Raw genomic sequence first — 23,767 nt, forward strand, 5'->3', positions numbered from 1 at the left:
AGGCTCAGTGTTACTTATATTAATGCAAAGTAAGAACAGTATGAAATATTCTTTCAATAGTATTTAGATGAGCCAATGTATCTGAAAAAAATCCCTTTTTCTGGAAAATAACACCTACCAATAACTTGTCTTAAGCTCACCTGATACTTTCTACCATCTCTTGAGGAGGAGTAAGATGTTATAATAATGGCCTCCAAGAAATGACAGTAAGTAGACAAGAAAGTTGAGACAAAACCCTTGCTTTGTGATCCTACAGTCAAGCAGAAAGACTTGAACACATTTAAATGTTCTTTTCAATTTCCCTGGAAATAATTTTCTTCTCCTATAACACTTTTTCTTCTGAGAAAACAATGCAGCTTTTCTTGTTTCTAATTCTTTCACCATTTAGATTATATTCATTATTCTTTTTCTATATTCTTAGAATTAATTTCTAACATTTTTACTCCCCATATCAAAGATAACATTTTAAATACAATTAAAATGGCATTCCCATTTGAACCCATAGAAATAATATGTGTGCATCTAGATATTGCCATGCTGAGAGTAGAATGTCCCCCACTGTTTTGGAATTACTCTGATGCCAAACCCAATGAGCTGAATGAAAGAAGGTGACCCTTCATTTTCCACGTTTAATTATCACTCTCACTGGAGTTTTCCCACATCATTCTCGAGCGCGTGGCTGCCACCTTTAATGACAGGGATCAGATAATTCAACCTATTATGGCAACTTCTAAGCAAGGGCTAACTTTTCTGAAAAAGGAATTGTGCGGGGGTGGGGGGGGCATATAGTTCAGCTAACATCAGCAGCCAGTATCTTTCTTTCCAGAGAAAGTAGGCACCAGTTGACCATGAACTAGAGGAGACAGCTGGAAGAACATGTTGAATATAAAGACATTAAGACCCCCCTGAAATATATTGTAAGGGCTTGTTTCTTAACTGTCACAGAATTATACCAAAGCCTACACTTATACCAGATTTCTGCTTGGCTTTCAAGGTTTCCTTTTATTTACCTGTGAATTAAACTTGGCACACTGATCATTGTAGTGACAATTTATTACTAAGAGTTTTTTTCTTTTCTTTCCTAAGCTGAGATTTTGCAATGCTTATTATGAAATGTATTGTGTAATTAGGGCTTACAGAAATCAATTTTAAGTGAATCCTTTAATTCTCACTGCAAAAACCTTAGACATCATATACTTTAGGCTTGCAAAAAATTTTTAGCAAGAAATGCATGCTGCATTTTGTCTGAATGCACTGAATTAGCAAGCAAAGACTGGCATTTTCTATCATTTGTGGCAGCTAAAGTGAGAGTTAGGCAAAAGATAGGGATTCATCAGTGAATCAGCTGGTGAAGATAGAAAAGGGAATGATGGCTTTGTTAGAGAAATTAATAAGGGAAGAACAATTGGTATGTAAATATACTTCTATTATAAGACACCTCATTTCTACTGAAACCCATTCTCAGTTTATTACTGAGAGATCGGCATTGCACACATTATGTTCAAAATGACTCCAAAGAAGTTGCTCTCCGTCAGCATTCTGAAGATGCTTTCCTGACCAGTAGCCTCTAAATACAGAGTTCTTAACCTTGTGTGTGTGCCATGGCCCCCATAAGCACCCTGGTGAAGCCTAAAAGCCTCTTTTAGAATACTGTTTTTCAATGCATAAAACAAAATTCATAAGGTAATAAAGGATTCCCGTTATATTAAAATAAAATTCTTGAAATATTTTAAAAAATATGATGTAGTAAAATATGTTACTCTTTAGTAAGGCACTAAAAATACAATCTAATGGCAGATCTACTACCTACTGCTGTCTTGATATAATGGTGACTCCAACTGATACCCTGAGATAGCTGCAGCAACTCTACATCTCTATGTGATTTTCTCTGGTTTCTGTTGGTGCAAAGCACACTGGTTTGTTGCTTCATGATGGAGGAAGTGCTAAATTTCAGTGAGAGACTAGTGAAAATAAAGACCTAATTTTTTTTTCCATCCAAGTTCATGAATTTTCTGTTTTCTATCAAGGGTTCTAAGGACCTCAGATTAAGAACCTGTGTCCAGTGTTTCTCAATTCTGGTTGCATATTAGAATCTCCTAGAGAGCTTCAAAAATGATATTTATGGTTAGGCCCTATACTAGTTGAATCAGTTTAGAATTCTGGCATGGATACAGTGAATATAGATCTGTGTGTGTGTATGTATGTGTATAGATATGTATATGTGTATGTGAGTGTGTTTATATTTTTTATAAAGTTCCTCAATTGATTCCACTATATATACCATCAATGTCACTTATGAACTTTGGCATATATCATTAAATATTTATAAAACTCCTATACCGGAACTATTTACTGGGAGCTGTTTATATGTGCTAAGGGTTTTATGTATCTGTGAAACAGAGATTTTCCCCATTTTACAGATGAGGGAACTGACATTTAGAGACACTGCATTAACTGTCCAGATGACACAGTTAGTAAGTAAATGCTTTGGGACTGGAAATCTTTCCATTACACCATGAAGAGGTGTTCTATTTGACCATAAAGAACCTGAGAAATTAAGAACATACATGTTACAATCCTCCCTTGTCAACCCACTCAGATGGGCCAATTAGATTGAGCTTTCTCAACTGCAGACTGTCAAAAGAAAAAACAAAACAAAACAAATCTTTTCATTTGACAAAGAAAGTTCTGTCATCAGTCAATCATTATCTTGTCATTAGTTCCAGTGAAGAACACTTTATAGCTCAGCTCTTTTTGCTTTGCAGGGATGTAGGTGTCTATAGAAAACAATGCCAGTGACTCAATGTGGACCTTGGCTTGAATTGTTACCTGGCCTCATTTTAAGTTCTGTATTTGAAAATAGGGAATTCGAGGGACTGAGTCAGATCTAGGTATCCTCCAAGCAGGAGGATGCTCCCTACTTATTCAGTGGACATTCGTCACCCCATTACTCCTGCACAATCTTCTTACAGGTGCCACAAAGTCCGGCTCAGCAGAAGTGGTCTTCCTTTTCTTTGAAGTATGTATAATTAAGTCCAGCTAATTAGAAATAGGGGATTGTGTTACCCATTCAGTCTGTTCAGATAAATTCGTAACAAATGGAACTACAATAAATGTATTGTCAGGAAGCAATGATCAGTGTAAGTTCATTACTTTTGCTTTCTGATCACAGAGCTTACAAAGCACAAACAGCACCTTAGCTCTTCTCTCCTCGTATCCCAAAAAGGGTATTCACCAACAGAAACGTAAGAGTCTCTGCAACTGGAGGCATTCCTTCTTTGCTCCATCTGGAATTATTTAAGCTTATAATGTCCCTGTTTCTGTAAATGTCTACATATTCCCATGCTGATTTATTTTAAGTAAATTAGAAAACTGCTGGATCAGGTATTGAAGGGAAGCTTAGTATATCCTCCAGGAAGCTGTTCTCTTTTTTACACCGCAGCTTAAGTAATGATTTTGTAATATTGTTCGTTTATTCCAGAGGACATAGATATTTCCCAGCCTCGCTTTTTTGCTAAAATCCAGGACAATTATCTAGTGGCATTACTTTATTATTTCTTTTTAAAAAGATCTGTCTAATGTACAAAAATCAAAATAAATCCAAAATGATTCACAATTAGCCATAGGCCAAGCACAAATTTGGTTATGCCCAACAAACCTTAAAGACCAGACCTGAAAGGATAAAAATATGTCCAAGTAATTTAACTGCAACTCATAAAAAAGCTCAAGAATATTTATAGGAATACAAAATATCTAGTACCAAACAAGATAAAGTTCAATGTCCGGCATCCAATTAAAAATTACCTAGTATGTAAAGAAATAGGAAAATAGCCCCAAAATAATAAAAAAAAATCAATCAGTTAAAACTGATATGATGTTAAAATTAACAGGCAAGTACATTAAAACTGTTATTCCATACATTCAAAAGGCTAAGTTAAGCCATGGAAGATAGATAAAAGACCTAAATCAAAATTCCAAGCATGAAAACTACAACGAAAAGGATGGAAAACACACTGGAAGTTATTATCAGCATATTGGCACTGAAGAAGAAATAATTATTAAATTTGAAGATACAGCAATAAAAACTATCCAAAGTGAAACACACACACAAACACACACACACACACACACACACATACACACAGAGGTTGAGAGAGAGAGAGAGAAGAAAGTAAACATACCATTCGTGAGCTGGGGAAAACTTCAAGTGGCCTAATATGTACTGGAATTCCTGAAATTTGAAGAAATAACAGACCAAACTTTCCCAATTTTTCTTAAAACTATAAGCCTCCCACTATGCAAACAAAACAAAAGCAAACAAATAAAAATAATAAACAAGAAACTTGATGAACTCCAAGCACAAGAAACATGAATAAAATTACACCAAGGTAATACATCCTAATCAAATTAATTAAACCATTGATAAAGAGGAAAACTTCAAAGCAATCAGGGACAAAAAGCATGTTCCATACAGAGGAACCTAACATAAGGGTTACTGCTCTGATTTGTCATCAGAAACAGTGCAAGTTAGAGGTCATCTTTAAAGTGCTGAAAGATTTAAAAAACAAGCAAACAAAAACTGTTAAGCTAGATTTCAAAATTCAGTAACATATCTTTCAGAATACAGTGAAATAAGTACTTTTTCAATCACAAAAAATGGAAAGAATTCATCCCTAGGAATCTGCACTACAGGAAATGTTAAAAGAAATTGTTTATGTTGAAGGAAAATGATGCCAGGTTGAAATATGGATCTACACATAGGAGTAAAGAGCACCAAGATTTGTAACTACATGGGTAAATAATTTTTTAAATTATTTATTCACTTTAGAAGGTAATTGGTTGTTTAAACAAAAACATATTATAAGATAGTGTGGGGAGTTTATAGCATACATGAAGGTAAAATATATGACAACAATAGTGCAAAAGTTGTGAGGAAGAAATGGAAGTATACTACTGTAAGCTTCTAAAACCTTATGAAGTTTTATATCCCTTGAAGGTAGACTGTGATAACTTAAAGATATATGCTCTAAACTCTATACAACCACTAAAATAATGTGACTTAGTTACAGATAAAACATGGAAAATAAAGGTGTAAGATAGAATTAAACAAAGTACTCACACCAAAAGAAAGTAAAATTAAACTTAACCGTATCAATAGTCAAATTAAATGTAATTGGTCTAAACATCTCAATTAAAAGGCAGAGATTTTCATATTTGGTTAAAAAAAAGCAAGATTCAACTGTATGCTGCCTACAAGAAAAAACAATTTAAAATATGAAGACACAAATAGGAGAATATTGAAGCAATGGAAGGAGATATACAATAGTAATTCTATTCAAATACAATCTCATAATACTGATAGCAAAGTAGTTATAAAAGCAAAGAATATTATCAAGGGCAAAAAAAGATAAACTTATAATGATGAAAAAAATTCATCCAGAGTTGATGACAATCCTAAATGTTTTATGACTTAATAACAGAGCTCAAGAAACCTGAATAAAAAACTGATAGAGCTGCAAGGAGCAATGGGAAAACTCAAAATTATAATTGGAGATTTCCATACCTACCTGTCAGTAATTAATAAAACAATGGAATGAGGCTGTTGAGGATTTGAAAAATGCTATCAACTTATCTAATTGACGTTTATTGGACACGCCATCCAAAGGCAACAGAATATACAGTCATTTCAAGTACATGCATAATATTTACTACAATAGGCCATATTCTGAGCCATAGAAGAAGTCTCAGCAATTAAAAAAAATTAAATCATCCAAGGTATATACTCTGCCCCCAGCAGAATTACATTTGTAATCAAAACAGCAATGTATTTGGAAAATCTCCAAATATTTAGAAAATAAATAATATACTTCAATAACCCTTGGTTAAAAGAGGAAATCACAAGCAAAATTAAAAATTATTTTGAACGGAATGAAAATTAAAATACAAAATATTAAAATTTGTGGTATACCATACAAGCATTACTTGAGGGAAAATCTGTGGTATCAAATACATGTATCAGAAATGAAGAAAGATCTCAAATGAATGACTACAACTTCCACCTTTAAAAACTAGAAAAAGAGAAAATTAAACCCAAAATAAATAACGTAAAGGATATAATGAAGATTAGAGGAGGAAATTGATGAAATAAATAACAGAAAAATAATTGAAAATGTCAAGGAACGTAAAGCTGATTCTTTAAGAAGACAAATAAAATTGATAAAACTTTAGCCAGACTGATCAGGAAAAAAAAGGGAAAAGAAACATAACTTACCAATATAGGGAATGAGAGAAGTAACACCACTGCAGATTTTACAGATATAAAACAGAAAATTACAGAATATTATGAATAATTTTATGCAGATAATCAACTTAGGTGAACTGGACAAATCCCTTTTAAAGACACAAATTTTCAAAGTGTATTCAAGAAGCAATGGATAATGTTAAAGAAATTGAATTACTGGTTTAAAACATTTCCATGAAGAAAACTACAAGCTCAGATGGCTTCATGAGTGAGTTTTACCAATCATTTAAGAAAGAATAATGCCAATTCTACACCTACTTTTTCAGAAAAGAAAAACAGAGGAAATACTTACTAACTAAATCTGTAATGCTACACTTTGATATCACAACCAGATAAAGGCAGGACAAGAAAAGAAAACTATGGACCAGTGTTCCTCATTAACGTAGATGCAAAAGTTCTAAACAAATTTACAAATATTAACCAACAATATATAAAGAATATAATACCTCATGAACAAATGAGGTTTATTCCAGGAATTCTGGTAGGTTTAACATTTGAAAATAATATAATTCACATAAGTTGCAAACTAAATAATAACAACAACACAAACAGGAAAAAACATTCGAAGAAATTCAAAAATCCTTTCCTAACTTTTAACTAATTTCAGCAAACTAAGAATATAAGAGTAATTTCTTAGCCCTCTAAAATGCATTTTAAAAAAATCCTAGAGCTAACATCCTAGTTAATGGTAAAAGACTGAATACTTTCTTCCTAAGGGAAATAAAATAATGATATTTGCTTTTGCCATTTCTAGTATACATTGTGCTAGAGTTCCTGTACTGTTTAATAAGAGAAGACAAATAAAAGATATGCACATTGCAAAGGAAGAAGTAAAACTACCTTTATTCACAGATGACATGATTATTTATGTAGAAAATCTGACTGAATATACCAATAAAAACCACTTTATTTACAAAAGCAGGAAGCTAGGTTACAAGTTACTGTTTTCAGATTTGATTTTTTAAAGAGTTGCATTAAAATACTGTTCATCTTTATTACTAACTTTTCTTGCACTCCGTTAAATTCTGCACTCCAGGCAAATGCCTAGCGACTCAACCTAGCCTTGGCCTACCAAAATACAACTTTAAATGATAAATGAGTTTAGCAAGATTGAAGATACAAGATCAACATTTAAAAATCATTTGTACTTTTTATATACTAGCAATTAACAATTGGAAACTGAAATAAATATATCTTATAAATATATCAGTATAGCAAAAAAATGAAATAGGGATAAATTTGACATAAGATGTGAAAGATGTGAACACTGAAAACTACAATATATTACAATAGAAATTAAAGAATTAAGTAAATGGGAGGCTATATCATGTTCAGTGATCAGAAGAGTCACTATTGTTAAGATGTCAAGTAACCTCATTGATTTAAAGGTAAAATGAAATTACAATAAAAATATTAGCATGATTTTTTTGCAGAATTTAACAAGTTGATTCTGAAATTCATATGGAAGTATAAAGAACTTACAGTAGCCAAAATAATTAAAAAAGAACCAAGTTGGAAATCTAAAACTTTCCGATTTCAAGACTTATTTTAAAACTACAGTAATTAGGATAGTGTGGTATTGGCGTAAAGATAGATAGACAAATAGATTAATGGAGCAGAATAACAAGTCCAGAAAACAACCTACAAATTATTTATATGAACAAATGATTTTTGACAAAGATGCTAAAAGGAAATTCAATGGACAGCATTTAGTCTTTTCAACACATGAGGCTGGTAAAATTGGGTATCCATATGCAAAAAATAAAAATAAAATAAATGACTCATGTCTGACATGACATAAAAATTAACTCAAAATATTCATAGACCCAAATGACAAACCTAAAACTATAAAACTCCTTTAAAAAAAAAAGGGAGAAAGACTCTGTTATCTTAGGTTAGAGAAATACTGAATATTTCTTAGATGCATACCAAAAGTATAGTCTTTGAAAGAAAAAGATGATAGATGTGATTTCTTCCAAATTAAAACTTCGGTCTTCAAACCTGTTGCTAAGAAAATGAAAATACAAACTACAGACTAAGAAAAATATTTGCAAATCATGTATCTGGTAAAAGACTTATATCCAAAATGTTTAAAGGACTTTCAAAACCCCGTAATAAGAAAGCAAACAACCCTTCCCGCTTTGAGCGAAGCATGTAAAGAGACACTTCACCAAAGAAGATCGTGAATGACAAATAAGCACAAGAAAAGGTGCTCAACATCATTAGTCATTATAGAAATCCAAATTAAAGCCACAGTGAGATATACATCTATTAGAATGTCTAAAATTTGAAAGACTGATCATATCAAATGTTAACAAGGATATGGAACTACAAGAGCTCTCATACATTGCTAGTGGTGAAACCACTTTTGAAAATAGTTTGGTAGTTTCTTAAAAAGTTAAACATACACCTACCATATGACCCAGATAATCCACTTTTGGCTATTTACCCAAGAAACACCAAAACATATGTCCATACAAAGACTTGTACAGGACAGTTCACAGCAGCTTTATTTGTAATAGCAAAAAACTGTGAATGATTCAAATGTCCAGCTGAATAGATCAACAAATTATGGTGTATGTATACAATAAAATACTACTTAGTAGTAAGAAGAATGAACTATTTGACACATACAACATGGATTAATCTCAAAAATTATGCTGAGAAAAAAAAAGCCAGCCCCTCTCCCCCTCAAAAAAATACATATTTTATGATAAAACTGTAGAAACTGTTAAGTAATCTATAGGGATGTAAAATAGATTAATGGTTGCCTCATAGACAGGGGAGGAGTTGGAGGGAGGGATTATAAAGCGTTGCAAGGAAATTTGGGGGCATGATAGACATATTCATTATCTTGATTGTGATGATAGTTTCAAAGTATATAAAATTGTAAGCTTTAAATACGTGCAATTATTATATGTTATACTTTATATAATTTATAGTATATAGAGAATTATATTTCAATAAATCTGTTTTAACATATTCAATAGGTTACATTTAAAATTATAAAAGCACTTTTCATGCGATGTGCCCTGGGAATTAATCCCAGATTGGATTAAATGGCTAAACTGCTGTCACCCGGCTGTTCAATCCCTACCCATTGCCCAAGCCACCGGTCAATTATTACCTTCCGTGAAATTTTCTAGTGTTTTGATTGTATTCACTTTGATATGGAGACACGGGAATTAACGTGAGGTTAAAAATGATGTTATGCAGTGTTAAGAAAGAAAAGAAATGTTGGGTGTTTTTTGTAAGCTTCAGCTTTGTGGGAGATTAAAATGCTAGGGCTTTATCTCATTCAGTAAAGGAAAAATCTTAAGAAAATCCTTCAAAGCTTTTAGTCACTTTATATATACAAGCATTAACTGCCTGCAACATACTTTTTCTCAAATTCTCCTCCACTTTGTAATTTGTCAGGCTGCCTTTTGGGTAACAATATTGTCTCCTCAGTTTGGAAGTATAGCATCCAACACACTGAACCATGTTGAAAGAGACCCTGGGGATGGCAATGTTGCATTGAATTTAGACTCTTTCTTGGTTATATACTAGCTCATGAGAGAGGCAATGGATACAATTTATCAATTATATATGTTTGCTACATAACCAGACCATGTCATAAACTAAAAACAAAGCCCATACTCAAACTGCTGAAGAGGTTTGCTCAGTGGACTCATTTACTTAATATCAATTTGGTAATATTTCACATCAGTCAGTGTTCTGTTTTTGTGGAGAAATCAGCTCTAATGCATTCTTCTCTTAAAGTATTAGGAAAACTAGGAGAGAGAAAGGATGAAGTAAAACCTCTTACTGCCCCTGACCCCTCAAGTCCCTAACTGTATCTTTTTTTTTTTTTTTAAATCTTGAAGGGCCCATTTAATTTATTATTTTTTTTTAAATCACCAACATTTTATGAGAGGCTAAAAGCTGGAGATTGTTAAATAGAGGCTGTTATTTAACATAAGATACTATAGTTATGTGTGTTGCATTAACTTTGTTACAAACTACTTATTCTATTTTACTTTTTTTTTTTTTTTTTTGCCACTGGGCATTTTATTATTTTACACTGTACCGTACAGGGAATATTCCAGAGATTTATTTTTCACAAGGAGCAAATTTCATATTTTTCCCCTTAGGTCTTCTAAGGTATTTACTTAAAATTATTCTCTTTATTCTTTAAGACAATTTTCAAAAAAATAAATACTTAGTACTATTTTAAAAGTCTATAGACTGCTCTTTAATAACTGTCTTTCTATTTCAACCATTATTTATGTTTGGGTAATTGATTCAATTTATCAGAATTTAAAACTATATCTGTGATGCACAAATATGAACTAATTAATTGTAAACAATCTAAAAGGAGAATGGTCACGGAGGCACTGGACTTCTAATTTAATCACTAGGCAAATTTAGTACTTCATCCTTAAAATATCACAAATGAGGCAAACTTTAGTAGAACAAACATGTGTAAAATGAACCCTCTAATTTACTTAAAATTTCACTCTATGGGATGTGTCTTCATTTTAAGAATCAAAGTCATGAAAATATACATTAAAATGAGGTCCATTAATACTGGTAGCTTGTGATTATCATTCTAATAACAGAGAGAGAAGAATTATGGAATTATGAATGAAATACAACAGTAAAGATATGATATTTTTGCCAGTAGCTTCTACTTTTCTACCAAGAGTGCATTTCATAACCGTGTTAAGAGAAGAGAGATTTTAAAAAAAGAAGGAAAGAAGAAAAAAAAAAAAAAAACCCACATTTTTTGGCAAGGAGCCATTTCCCAAGGCAAGCCCTGAATCTTAACAGAAGGAAAAGAAGCAAGAATTTGACAAAGAGATTTTATGAATTCAAATAACCTTGTAAGGAATACATGAATATCATCCCCATTTTGTATTAGAATCTGATATCCAGATGAAGGTAATTTCCCAAGGATATTTCTCAGACTGTTAGTGGTAAAATTTCAAATTGATGACAGAGGTCTGATGTACAAACACTCACAATAGAAAAAAAAGTATTTTTTAAAGTCAAGCTTCAGAATACTTAAAAATGTCCATGTACGGTTCACTTTTTCTTTTCACCTGGATTTTCCTCCCCTTCTGGTGGAGGTGCTAAAGAGCAGAGAAATGGGAAAGGTAATCAGCCAGAGGGAAGAGAAGAAGCAAAGACCTAGATAATTCACAAACTGGAAAATGAGCTCCTAACTAATCAAAACTGGATTGTAAATAAGATAGAGAGAATTTATGCATCCCTGGTATTGGCCTGAATAGCATTTGCACCCAGTCCAAGGAAAGTATTTGTGAATTTCACAGTTGGCTATTTTTTCTCCCTTTGAGATTTTTCCTAAGCTAATTATCCATTATGTACATGAAGCAAAGAAATAACTTATCATTAAAGTCATTTTTGAGGTAGATACTTCACTTTGCATGTTGTTAAAATGCCTAGAGTATTAATAAAGAATGAGTTAACTATTAATACAGCTTCTTTGGGGAGTTTCTGATCTATATACTGATCACCCAAAAGGAAATTTTGTGTAATATTTTATTCATGAAAAATTTAGAGAAGTAACTAGATTAACTAATCTTTCCATAATAAATAATTTAACTTTGTGCTTCTTTTTGCATTTTAATTTTTTCATAATGTGTCCTTTAAAATCCCTAATATTAAAATGATCAGTAACTGTTTTGTGGTTGATTTAGTTTAAATTGTAAATTTAGTTATGGCTCTTGGGTTGCAAGGTTGGGGGGGAGGTGTCAATATAGAAAATGAACATATTTATAGACTGGAAAACTTACGTATGCAATAAGTTTTTAGATGAATTATTAGAAAACAGATTAGAAATCAATGTGAAAATGACATATAACAATAATTTTTGTTGTTACCCAGACTATAATTACACCTCAAATACTTTACATTTAACATACTTTCCTACTTACTATTCAATAAGTTTTTGTATCATGTTTTACGACTCAGAGGTTTTGCCTTACTTCTGCTTAACACCTTCCAAGACCTTCTCAGTTCAAACTCAGCTAGGATAGATACAATATGATTAGATTGTGTCTTTGAATTTCAGGCAGGACTTCTGCTTCTAGTTAGGAGATAGAAAGCCAGAAGAGATTACACTCCCACCCTAAAAAACAGAGTAAGTCAGATAATCAGCAAAATTGGAATTTTTTTTTAAACCCATGCAGATTAACCCAAAAGAAATAAATTCCAGAAAGTGATAAGCTCTTTTTGGGAGAGAAGAGACTCTTGACTGTTTTGCTCCCTGGAAGAATGGTGGGAAGGGAAGGAAATCACAACAGAAAAACCAGTAAAGATTTAAAGAATGTTTAATGGATGTGTTTGGAGTGGTATGATGCGTGAGAACCTCAAGGAGCCCAGGCAGAGAACTTGTCAGCCATTAGCAACCAACTCTTTCCCATGTTATTTCATTGAGCTGCCTACCAGATGTGGGGCTGAGGCAGCAGAGCTCAGAGAGATCATCCTGAAGGGAATCAGGACCTTCTCCAATTACAAGGCAGAGGTCTACTGAAGCCTAGCCCTGAGAGAAATTCTCCGAGGCATTCTAAGCCTTCACCAGTTGTATTGCAGTAGCCCTTTTGAAGGCTTGAGGAAGGCATGCTCAGCAGAAAGATGTTCTGAAGCACGGAAGGCCAGTGTGGAAGTAGAGAGCAAAATGAACTCCCTGACGACACAAAAAGCTAGCAGCTGGTCTGCAGGCAGCAAGAGACATCCCATGGTTTGGAAAGTTGGTGGCTGGGCTAATCATAATAAAGAGACTGGAGTCTTTCTGGGGCTCAGTTTCCAAGTCCTACTGAAGAGAAATTTCTAATCCAACACTCAAACATTTGAAGCCAGTGGAGAACTAGATCTAGTAAAATCAACACAAAGCCCAGACTCAGCTTAACTACGGATTTGATCAACTCAGTCTCCTACATTAGCCGCCTCATAAGGAGGGGTACACCCTTTTCTGAGATAATTTTTATTTATTTAAGTCTCTACTGTTCTTTTACACAAACTATCAGACATACAATGAAAAGTTATAAGGTTTGAGAGAAAAAAAAAAAAATGTGACCCAGGTCAAGAGAGTTTTCTCGCAAGTTGTTTGTAGAAGCATATCCAGAGATAGAATTGGAATTATCAGATAAAGACTCTAGAATTAACATGATAAATGTGAGAAAAAAAAAAAAAGGTCTAGTGGAAAAACATTCATGAAAAGATGGTAGAATTTTATCAGAGGGTTGTAAAATATTAAAAAGATCCAAATAGAAATATATAAAGGATACTATTTCAGAAATGAAGAATTCATAGTATAGGCTTGAGGGAGACTGAATATAGCAGAGAGAAGAATCAGTGAAGTTGAAGACAGAGTAGAAGAAATTACCCAAACTGAGAAAACAAAGAAGAAATATGTCATAGTGTCTGAGATCTGTGGGACAATATCAAATCCTCTAACATTCATGTAATTGAATCTTATAAAGAAATGAGAGATTCTAGCACAAGTTATCTATTCGAATAATACCATCTTACAGTGGCTTTCCTTGACTGTCATGTGGAGAGCAGTCCCCTATCACAAACTCCAATAGTACTCATTACTATCAAAATTGTTCCCTTTTATTATTCTACCAATATTTATTGAATATATACTAAGTGTCAGAAACTATTTTAGAATATAATATTCAACTAGACAGTATATTTCAGTATTTCAGTATATATTCAATAATATATTTGCCCCTTTTCTCACAAAACTTATTTCTTCTCTAGAGTGTGAATTTCATAAGGGTAGGGACCTTTTTTATTTTTCCTCATTTGTTCCTGAATCTCGACCTTCTAGAACAGTAGCTTGTGCATAGTGGGACTCAATTAATATATCTCAAGAAAAATGAATAAATGAATTTTTCTAAGGGTTAGTTCTAGGCCCTATTTTATAGTGTCTTGCCAAAGATTGTCTGACAAAAACTCCTAAGCCTGTTCTGCTATGTACTATTTCTCTTTCTTTGTTCTTTCTAACCCCCAGGCTCTAGGGTCCACTTCTACATTCTCAAAAGAATTGATTCACATAGGCACATTTTACAGATACAGAAAGGTGTACAGATGTAAACCAGAATTTTTATAAGAGGAACTAGATATGGGAGAAGGGTAATAGTACTTCTATCAATGCATATATAACTCTATCTTGTAATTATTTGCATGTAGTCTCTGTTCTTCCCTCCAGATAGTGGTCTCTTGTTATTCCTAGGGCCAAGGCCCATGCCCAGCCAAGTTCAATTGCTTCTCTGTCATACACATCATGATATGTTATTTAATTTCATGTGGAAGTGGGCATTTCTTAAATTTTTCAATAATTTATAGAAAATCAGCCATATAATTAAAGGACTCATGCCATGAAAGGTTTTTTTGTTTGTTTGCTTGTTTGTTTTTAAAGAAAAGGGAACTGTCAAAATACTTAGTTTAAATTCTTCTTCTTTTTTTTTTTTTTGCGGTACGTGGGCCTCTCACTGTTGTGGCCTCTCCTGTTGCGGAGCGCAGGCTCCGGACGCACAGGCTCAGCAGCCATGACTCACAGGCCCAGCCGCTCCGCGGCATGTGGGATCTTCCCGGACTGGGGCACGAACCTGCGTCCCCTGCATCGTCAGACGGACTTTTAACCACTGTGCCACCAGGGAAGCCCTAAATTATTATTCTTATTTAAAAATCCATGTCCCCTAGGCCATGTTGGCCGAGTCTAACAAACAGGTGACCAAATCTAAGTCGATCAGTGATTGATTAGATAGGCTATATCAAATCACACACTTGAATTTTCCAAGGGTAATATTCCTTTCTCATAGTTCTAACTAAGGAACTTCTATGCATCTCCTGTGATGTTCTGATTTATATTAAGATTTACTTCCAATCATCACTGAAACAGCCTTCTAATCTTAGAAATCTGATGATGGTAGAAAAAAATTGGAGTTGCCATTCTTTATCATTCTCAATAAATGTAACTGAATTGTTAAGTCACAGGGTCCTTGAATGCCAGAATCTTTGAATCACTAATTAGCAAGCATCATCTGGCTCAATCTGTTTACTAAGGAGAAAAATGAAGTTTAGAGATATTGGTACCCAAGTCATGCAAAATGGTGTTCAGTTTGTCCACATTTCTTAAGCACCTCATGCCTCTTTCCCTAAATACATGTTTTTTGGTTATTGCTAACCTTCCCTTCCCCCCACTCCCAAATAAAACACACCCAAGAGAATACTATTAAAACCCAGGTGCACATCCTTTAGACTTATATGTTGTCAGTATCTATTAGTCAGGGCATGGTAATTAACGATGACTAAATTAATTAGTAATAATTGCCCATTATTGTGCCAGTTGCTATGCTGAGTAATACCTACTTTATCACTAATGCACATCACAATTTTAAACAGAAAGTATCTTCCTCACTTTACAAATGTGCATACTAATCCTAAAAAAATAAGTAAATTACCTAAGATAAAAGTGCTAGAAAGTAGCAAAGCCAGGAATTGAACTTCAAAGCTTTCAGTCTCACCAATATGCAGCACTTACCTATAACAATATCTACTTAATCATTCCTCCTGACCAGAAAGCAAAGCAAAACAAAACAAAAAGGAAGAAGGAAAAGGAAAGACAAGAAAAAGGAAGAAATTGCAGACCACAATGACAGATATTTCTTTGTATTTAGGTTTAAGGCAGACAAAGTTATGCTGAATTTATTTCTTATATAAAATATTTTCACCAATATATTATTGATTTACTGAAATTTAAAAATGATACAAGTTAAGTGAAATATAAAATCAAATTATGTGAAATAAAACAAGTTATAAAGCATACCAATCTTTACAGTCACATACATAGCACAAATTGTAGTCCACATTAACTCAAATTTACCAAGATCTATATCATATTATACCATTAATAGTCTGAGCTAAACATTTAACATTTCTCTGTATAGTTACAAAGGTGGCATAATAGTTTGTATTAATTCTACCAAAATCCAAATTTATGTCTAATGTCCACTTCTAAAAATGCTCACTATTTTACTAAGTTTTCCTGAACTGATATTCTGATGTCATTTGCATCCTGGTAAAATTTTCTAAATGTTTTAAAATTTTAATACTCTATTTACCAAATATTCTGTTTAGCAAAGTAAACCATTTTCTCAATCCAAATTAATAAAATTTTCTAAATGTTTTAAAATTTTAATACTCTATTTACCAAATATTCTGTTTAGCAAAGTAAACCATTTTCTCAATCCAAAGTAAACCATTTTCTCAATCCAAATTAATTTAATCATAACCATATGAGCACTTTGAAAAGAAACCTTTCTTACTGGTACTCACATAAACAGACTTAAAAACACCTAAACACACTCAGAAAAACTTAAGGACTTGATGCATTTTGAACGTGTTCATTTTCAAATTATATGAATCACTTATTTGTGTAAGTGATGTTATCAAGTGTTTTTTAAGGACCTCAGGTAGATTTTGTTGTTGTTTAGCTTTTAGTTTTTATTGTAGCTCCTTGGCTGGTTGATTGGTTTTCTGTCTTAACTGTCTCCTATCACATGATCCCCTTGTTATTTTAAGTAATGAGCTCAAACTCTTGAAACTTCCTTGTGTGAACAAAACCTGCTGCTTTTCTACCTCTACTGATTCCACCTTATTAATTTTGTTCTACAGTGCCTGGCACATGGTAATCACTCAAATAAATATTTGTTGGCTATTAACTTTTTGAACTGTTTTTCCTTTTCAGGTTTAGAATTTGAAGAACTACTTTTCTTTCCAAAATAATTTCAAGCAACTGATTGAAACTGAGATTAGGGAGTCTGCAGCTTGGTGGTGGTGGGGGCAGTGGGGAGAGGAGGATGAGTTTGGGAAACAATCATGGAGTGTAGGGAATAAATGAATAAATGCTGGGCCCAGTCTGCAAGAACTACAATCTTTTGCAGCTCTGTTGGCAGCTATATGACTTGGCCAAATCACAGTCTCATCCATAGACAAAGAGATGGAGTGATGCTATCACCGCCTTAAAGATACTACATGTCTGACAATGATTTGATTAAAAAGATCTCTCACTGAGGCTGAGAAATCTTATTTACCATATAACCTACATTGCAGTAGTATTTGTTGCAGTGGATATTGAATAACAGAAGAAAGAGCTTTTACATTTTAACTGAACCATAAATACTTAGTCATTTTTTAGGCATCTTTGAATTGCACATAAGAGAAGCCAGTGGGATCTCATGCTCAGAAAAGATAAGAGATCATTCCAGAGGTGAATACATATTATTTTCTATTCCCTACTCCATTTTAGTCATATGTAATGAACTAGTTTGATGGGAGCAACATAGAAAATTACTGAGAATTTTTATATTCAGAGGTTTTTTGACTATTGGCTGAGTGGGCAAAGGGGCAGGATTAATATCTATTCCTGGAAAAAAAAATTGAGATGGAGGCACATTTTCAGAGAGAATTTTTTTTCTTCTTGCTTCATTGGGCAAGAAAGCTTTATCTTGTCTGTGAGGTTAACTATGGGAACAGACCACTGCTGGGAGCTGGGGAACACACGGCAGAAAGAGGAAGGGAGAGAATGCTCTGTTAGTTTCCTGGCTAGACAGGTCACATTGCACTTGGGGCATGAAGATGAGGGTAAGAGTTTTAAATCAGCTGTGAAATTATTTTGGTATCTAGTGTAGAGTGAAGGATTGGGGTTATGTTTTCTTAGTAATTTCCTAGAATAGACAAACAGGAGTTTTGTATTATAGCTTATATGTGATGAAGGTATAGATCTTTGGACACACAAAAATGTCAGTCATTTGACCAAGCACAAACAGGAATAGGTTTATGTTGGCTCTTGAGAAAAATCGAGAAAGTCATTTTTGTCTAATTCTCAAGATTTCCAATATCAGAAAGCTTATATTTTGACTGGATTTACCAACATATAGATAATTAACTTCAAAAAACAAAGGGCAAAGCCTTGGCTAATATGCCTTTCCTTTTGCCTCAGAGTATTGCAAGTCAGTGGTTGTTGATAGAAATTTTCTAAAGGAACGTATTTGAGGATCAAACATGAAATAGTGCAGGATCAAAACAACTTAATTCATATATTAAATGCTGCATAAATGATGAAGCTCTTCTGCCAACTCTGAATTTGAAATCTCTCATGCTATAGGAATTTGCAGGAACATCATATAAAACAAACTCCTAAGTAGTCGAAATGGCCTAAATAGTGACATCTACCTTATAGCTGTAAAGAAGACATGGGTTTTCTTTTTCAGTTAGCTGAAGCCAATAGATATAATATTTATGAAAGTGTACAGTTGTAATGCAAGTAAGGAATGAAAGTTGTGAAAAGGGGAATAATTAAAAGAATGCTGCCAAAGGTTCAAGTAAGAATGTTTTTAGAATCGAATACAGAAGGATTTGACCAGAGTTGGAGGATTGGCTTGAAGCCATAGCATGTTTGGATGAAGGCTGTTTTGTAAAATGTCAAATATACTTTTATCTCCATTGAAGTTTATCTATAATCTAAGAGCATAATCATGTGTGAAACCTTACTAATCAGACATCTGTTTCTACAAAATGTCCCTTCTAAATTTTCCTCTGGAGTAACAAAGAACTGGATCATGATAGGAGATTAGAGTTTTCAAGAAGTTGTAGTCATAGAAGGAGAGTAGAAATCTCCAATTCCCCCTTTCTTCTGATATCTTTATAGTTTTATTTTTAGTAATAAAATATTCCTAATAATTAATAAGACAATATGATAATTCTACCTTTACTTTGAAATTGTTGCTGTCATACTGAAATATCTTGATTTGCCTAATTGTGTTCTACCAAAATGTACAAATCATCAGTTTATTAAAGATATCAGCTTAATAATCTATTATATTGTATTGTTGTAAAGAGGAAACTAAATAGTTTTCTTTGTTTTTCTTGAGTTGAAATATTTTGGTAACATCTAATTATCCTGCTGATTTTAATATACATTTAATAAAAGAATTAACTATGTATGCCAAACATATACATATTTATCGTCTAGGGATTTCAAATTAATTTTATCAGTTTTTTATAATACACTACCCTAAGCATAGTCACGATATGCCCTAAAATTTTTAAGACAGACTCGTTATCTGTGTAATCTATATTCAGTAAACGTGGTTCAGTTTTTTTAATTTATATGTTTTTTAATACAAGGAAAATTTTAAATCTGAAAAACTGAATTGGTTACTTGATGCATTTGGAACATATTAGAATAAAGATAATGTGGGATGCTGGGAATGGCCAATCTAAGAACTCTTAATTGCTTGGTTTTTATATTTTAGAAAAATCTAAGAAAAATTTAATCTTCACTAAAACAGCATTTGGAAAAGGGTTTTATTCACTGTGGGCACAAGAATTTCAAATATAATACTCAAGGGCCCACTAGGTCATATACTAATATCAGTGTCTGGAGAAGAGGAAGGCTCTTTCAAATTGATCTTATGAAGGTGACAGAAGGATCCTGGAAGAATTACTGAGCCCAAACTCAGTAATGAGTGTTATGGAGAATTTCACTATAAGTATTTGCATAACAAATAATAAATGATGCATAGTATCATAATCAATGTTCATTTCCTCCTTTCTATAGTTCTGGTGATATAGTTTAACCACTGGGGCCAAAGAATCTTTCTTTCACAGTATAGCAGGTCAGTTTCCACATGGTGTTTCTCTTTCTTCTCGTTCTTATCTGAGCCATGTGTCTGTGTTTTCTTTGCCAATAGTATTCTGACTACCACTCTACTTTCAGTTGTCTTTTCTACTTGTGTGATGAAAGACTCATTTCCATCTTGTTTCCATCCAGCAGCCCCATGACTGTTTCTGAATAAACCACCCTAGCAAAAGTTCTGAAGTGTCCCCATGTAACCACTGAACACCCATTATTATAGGGACTACTTTCCCACTGATATTTTGATTGAAAAAGTATTAAATGTTTCCCAGATATCATTTTTATTAGTTTCATGAACCACTCTGGAAGTGCTTTTTTTAAATCCTCTTTGACTATGTATTTTATTGGAATTATCTTTTATCATCAGTAGATAAAAATAAATGTAATAGTTATTATTGATATATACTAAGAAAGTTCCACAAGAAAAGACAAACAGATATGACATAGTGCTGGTTAATTAAAAAGGTACAAATCTTAGAATCAAGACGGCTAGCTGTATTTCTGGTTATATATCTGGTTTTATTACAAGATTATAGGCAAGATTTTGTATTCATAGGTTAATAGAAAGATAAACGACACTGTGCCTATCTTGTTTTAAAATCAATGTCAAAGAAGATTTTCAGTGCAAAGTGCCTGAAAAGAGGAAAGGACTTGAAAGTAAAGGGCACATTAAGCTGGAACCTGAAGTGACAGGGCTGTGTCACATTGCAGGAATCCTACAGTATGTCAAAGGGTTGGTAATTTAATTGTCTGAATGCATGATTTGGTGAGTCAGTTTAGACTAGAGCAAACTGGACCTGTCACTGAAATCACAATGGGCCAAAATGGACCTATTCAATCTGCCTCTCAATACCCCAAATTCTTCCTGGTTGTAAATTAGAGCTTCTGGACAATACATTAACTCATTCGGGTCACCAGGGTACTATGTCAGCTCAGTGCTCACAATTGCCCATGACCAATTCTGCACTCTCCCCAGCAGGAGGGATGCAATGTCATTTTGTATTCTCTTCTTCAGGATAAAATCAGGTCTGAAAGGAAAGGAACAAAAGAAGTTGCTGCTTTCCTTTCACCTACCCCACCTAGCCATAATCATACTCCTCCCCCTAGGCCAGATGACTCACCAGACAGAAAAAGAACTTACAGTATGGATGTGTGGTTACCTGCAGACTTGAATGAAATCAAGAATTCAGTGATGTTCAACTCCACCCTCAGGTTGAAAAAAATAGGCATATGGGCAGCATGGGAGAGCTAGAGAGTTTTCCAGCTAATTCCTCGTAAGATCATCACAGTATGGTTTCTTTTGCTGGAACCAACATTTTACTATGGTTACTATTTGCTTCCCTGACAGCATCTTATTCCGTTCCCTCCTGTCGGTACCATCCAGCAATACTAGTCTTCTTTTATGTTTTTAAACATGGCTAGTTCTCACTGCATCTGGGTCTTGATACATGATAGTCCACTTAGTTGAATTTGGCCATTTTTCACCCCCCAAATTCCACTCATCTGTCGGATTTTCAATTGCAAGTCACTTCTATGGGTAGACATTACCTGAAAGGATTATCTGTGTCACGTGCCCATTATTTTATGTATGTATGTATTTGTTTGGATACCATAACAACCTACTTGCAGCACTCATCACAGTTTGTAGGCATACACCATTTTATGTTCTTTGAGTACTTCTGTTCCTCACTAGACTGTAATCTTGAGGTATGTACACTGATATCACATCTGTTTTCTTGACTATTGTATACCTAGAACCTAGCACAACTCCTGGCAAACAGTAGGTGCTCAGTGAATGAAGCACCAAAGCCTACCACCCTGTCATGTGTTAAGACTCTCTCCTGACCTGCAGGATCTGAGGCAACGCTGCTGACCTAACAACACCATGCAAGTAGGAAGTGGGATGTCTTAGACCGTGATGAGAAAAGTTTATTGTGCTTTACCCCGCCTTTAGTTTGCTGATTTCATGGTCTCCTAGGTCTGGATTTACCAACATATAGATAATTAACTTCAAAAAACAAAGGACAAAGGCTTGGCTATATGCCTTTGTCCTGACTCCTAGGTCAGCCTACCACAATCCCTACTCATCAGTGGTCATGTTATCAGAGGAAGTCTGCAAATGTGACCTTAATCCCCTCATTTAATATCATTTGCCCTTGTCATTTGCCCTCTATCCAGTCATTTTCATCGTGCCTTGATAAGGACTAAATAATCAAATTGTGAAAGCCTTCTTCCGTCTAATTGTAAAACTCTCCCTAATGAATGTATTATTTGTCTAAAATGTACATTTTCTAAACTGTATCCAAATAGTGGTACTTTTCTTAATATTGTAAATTATAATTTAAAAATCGGATTTATTTTTTTAGTTTATTCATAATATCACTTAGAATTAATGGTGAGGAGAATTCTATTTCTCTCCGTTTTCCCAAAGATAAAACAAGGAGTAAGAATGAATCAGAATTTCAGGAGCATTTGACTCAGAAGCAGCACTCAGTATTAACACAGAACTCCAATCCCCATTGCTTCTATGCTCTATCTCCTTGCTCCTGTCCTCAGTACTTTACATGTCTTACTAGTTTAGAACCTCACCTCTTACAGAAATTCTTCCTGCTTCTGCTCTTGGAAATATTCTTCCTATTGATTCTGCCATCAGGTCTTCAAAGCTGAGGGAGAATTTCCCACCAGAGATAACAGTTTTTAAGACCCTACATTGTTGTCATGCTTTTTGAATGGTGTTTCAACCCTCCTGAGGAGTTGCAATAATTTCCGTCACTGACAATGGGCTTGTGTGGCACTTTAGGCCACAACAGTGGTTCATATTGATAAGCAGTTGGTGTCCCCCCCAACCTAAGACATATGCATTCTTCCACTAAGTATTATTATCCCCCATTATGTGTTAGACACTCTTGTATGCTATGGATTACACAATAAACAATAACTGACAAAACAAGTCTACCCTTGTATTTCTCTAGTTACCCAGAGATTTGAGCAAACACTTGTTTCTTTTGTTTGTCCAGAAATCTTAAATTTGATGCCCTCAGGAGTTTTAATGTCAGGCCTCAAACATTTTCACATTACTCTAGGGAAAGGTAGTGTTTCTTCATGCACATAGTCGCTGTGAACCTCTTGGAAATGGAATCCTTGGTGGTTTGATATGATACGTAAACATTCTGGAGCAAACAAGATTAATGACTAACAGTTTATTGAGGGCTTCTATACCAGACATAGTGCTAAAGGTTTGGCAAACTTAAAACTCTTTTAACTCTCACAACAATCGTAAGAGTGAGGTGCTAAGATTACATCCATTTTATAAGCTAAGGAACTTGGAGAAATGAAAGGACTTTACCAAGTACATACAGCAAATTAGTGAAGGCCCCAGGACTCACACTCATCAGACATCAGAGTCTCTGCTCTATACCAAAGAGGAAGATGAAAAAATGAGCAAGCAACAAGCCCTGCCCTCAAGTTGTTCACAATCTAAAGGGGAGGATAAGCAAGTAAACAGGTTCAGAAAACTGTGTGCAAGGGAGAAATGCACAATGTCACATAGAGGTTGAGAGTACCGAGTGTCTAACTTTGCCAAAAGAGAGTTGGTTGGGAAGAGCCTTCCAGAGGTAGGGACTCTGGAGTGGCATCTTGAAGAATGAATAGGAGTTGACCATGTGTACAAAGGAGGAGCTGGCTTTGCTGACCAAGTAATATAGTCACACACAGGTGTGAGAAAATGGTTCACAACTGGGAACTGCAAATGG

The 23,767-nt window shown here is 34.0% G+C and overlaps 1 protein-coding gene across 2 annotated transcripts in view; it reads left to right on the forward strand.

Annotated features, from left to right (window-relative positions):
* The window catches only part of DPYD (dihydropyrimidine dehydrogenase), a 795,698-nt gene that overhangs the window by 462,788 nt on the left and 309,143 nt on the right, over positions 1 to 23,767 (forward strand). The gene's annotated exons all lie outside the window — the stretch shown is intronic.

This window comes from Orcinus orca, chromosome 1 (assembly GCF_937001465.1).
Source record: "Orcinus orca chromosome 1, mOrcOrc1.1, whole genome shotgun sequence".
Lineage (NCBI taxonomy): Eukaryota > Metazoa > Chordata > Mammalia > Artiodactyla > Delphinidae > Orcinus > Orcinus orca.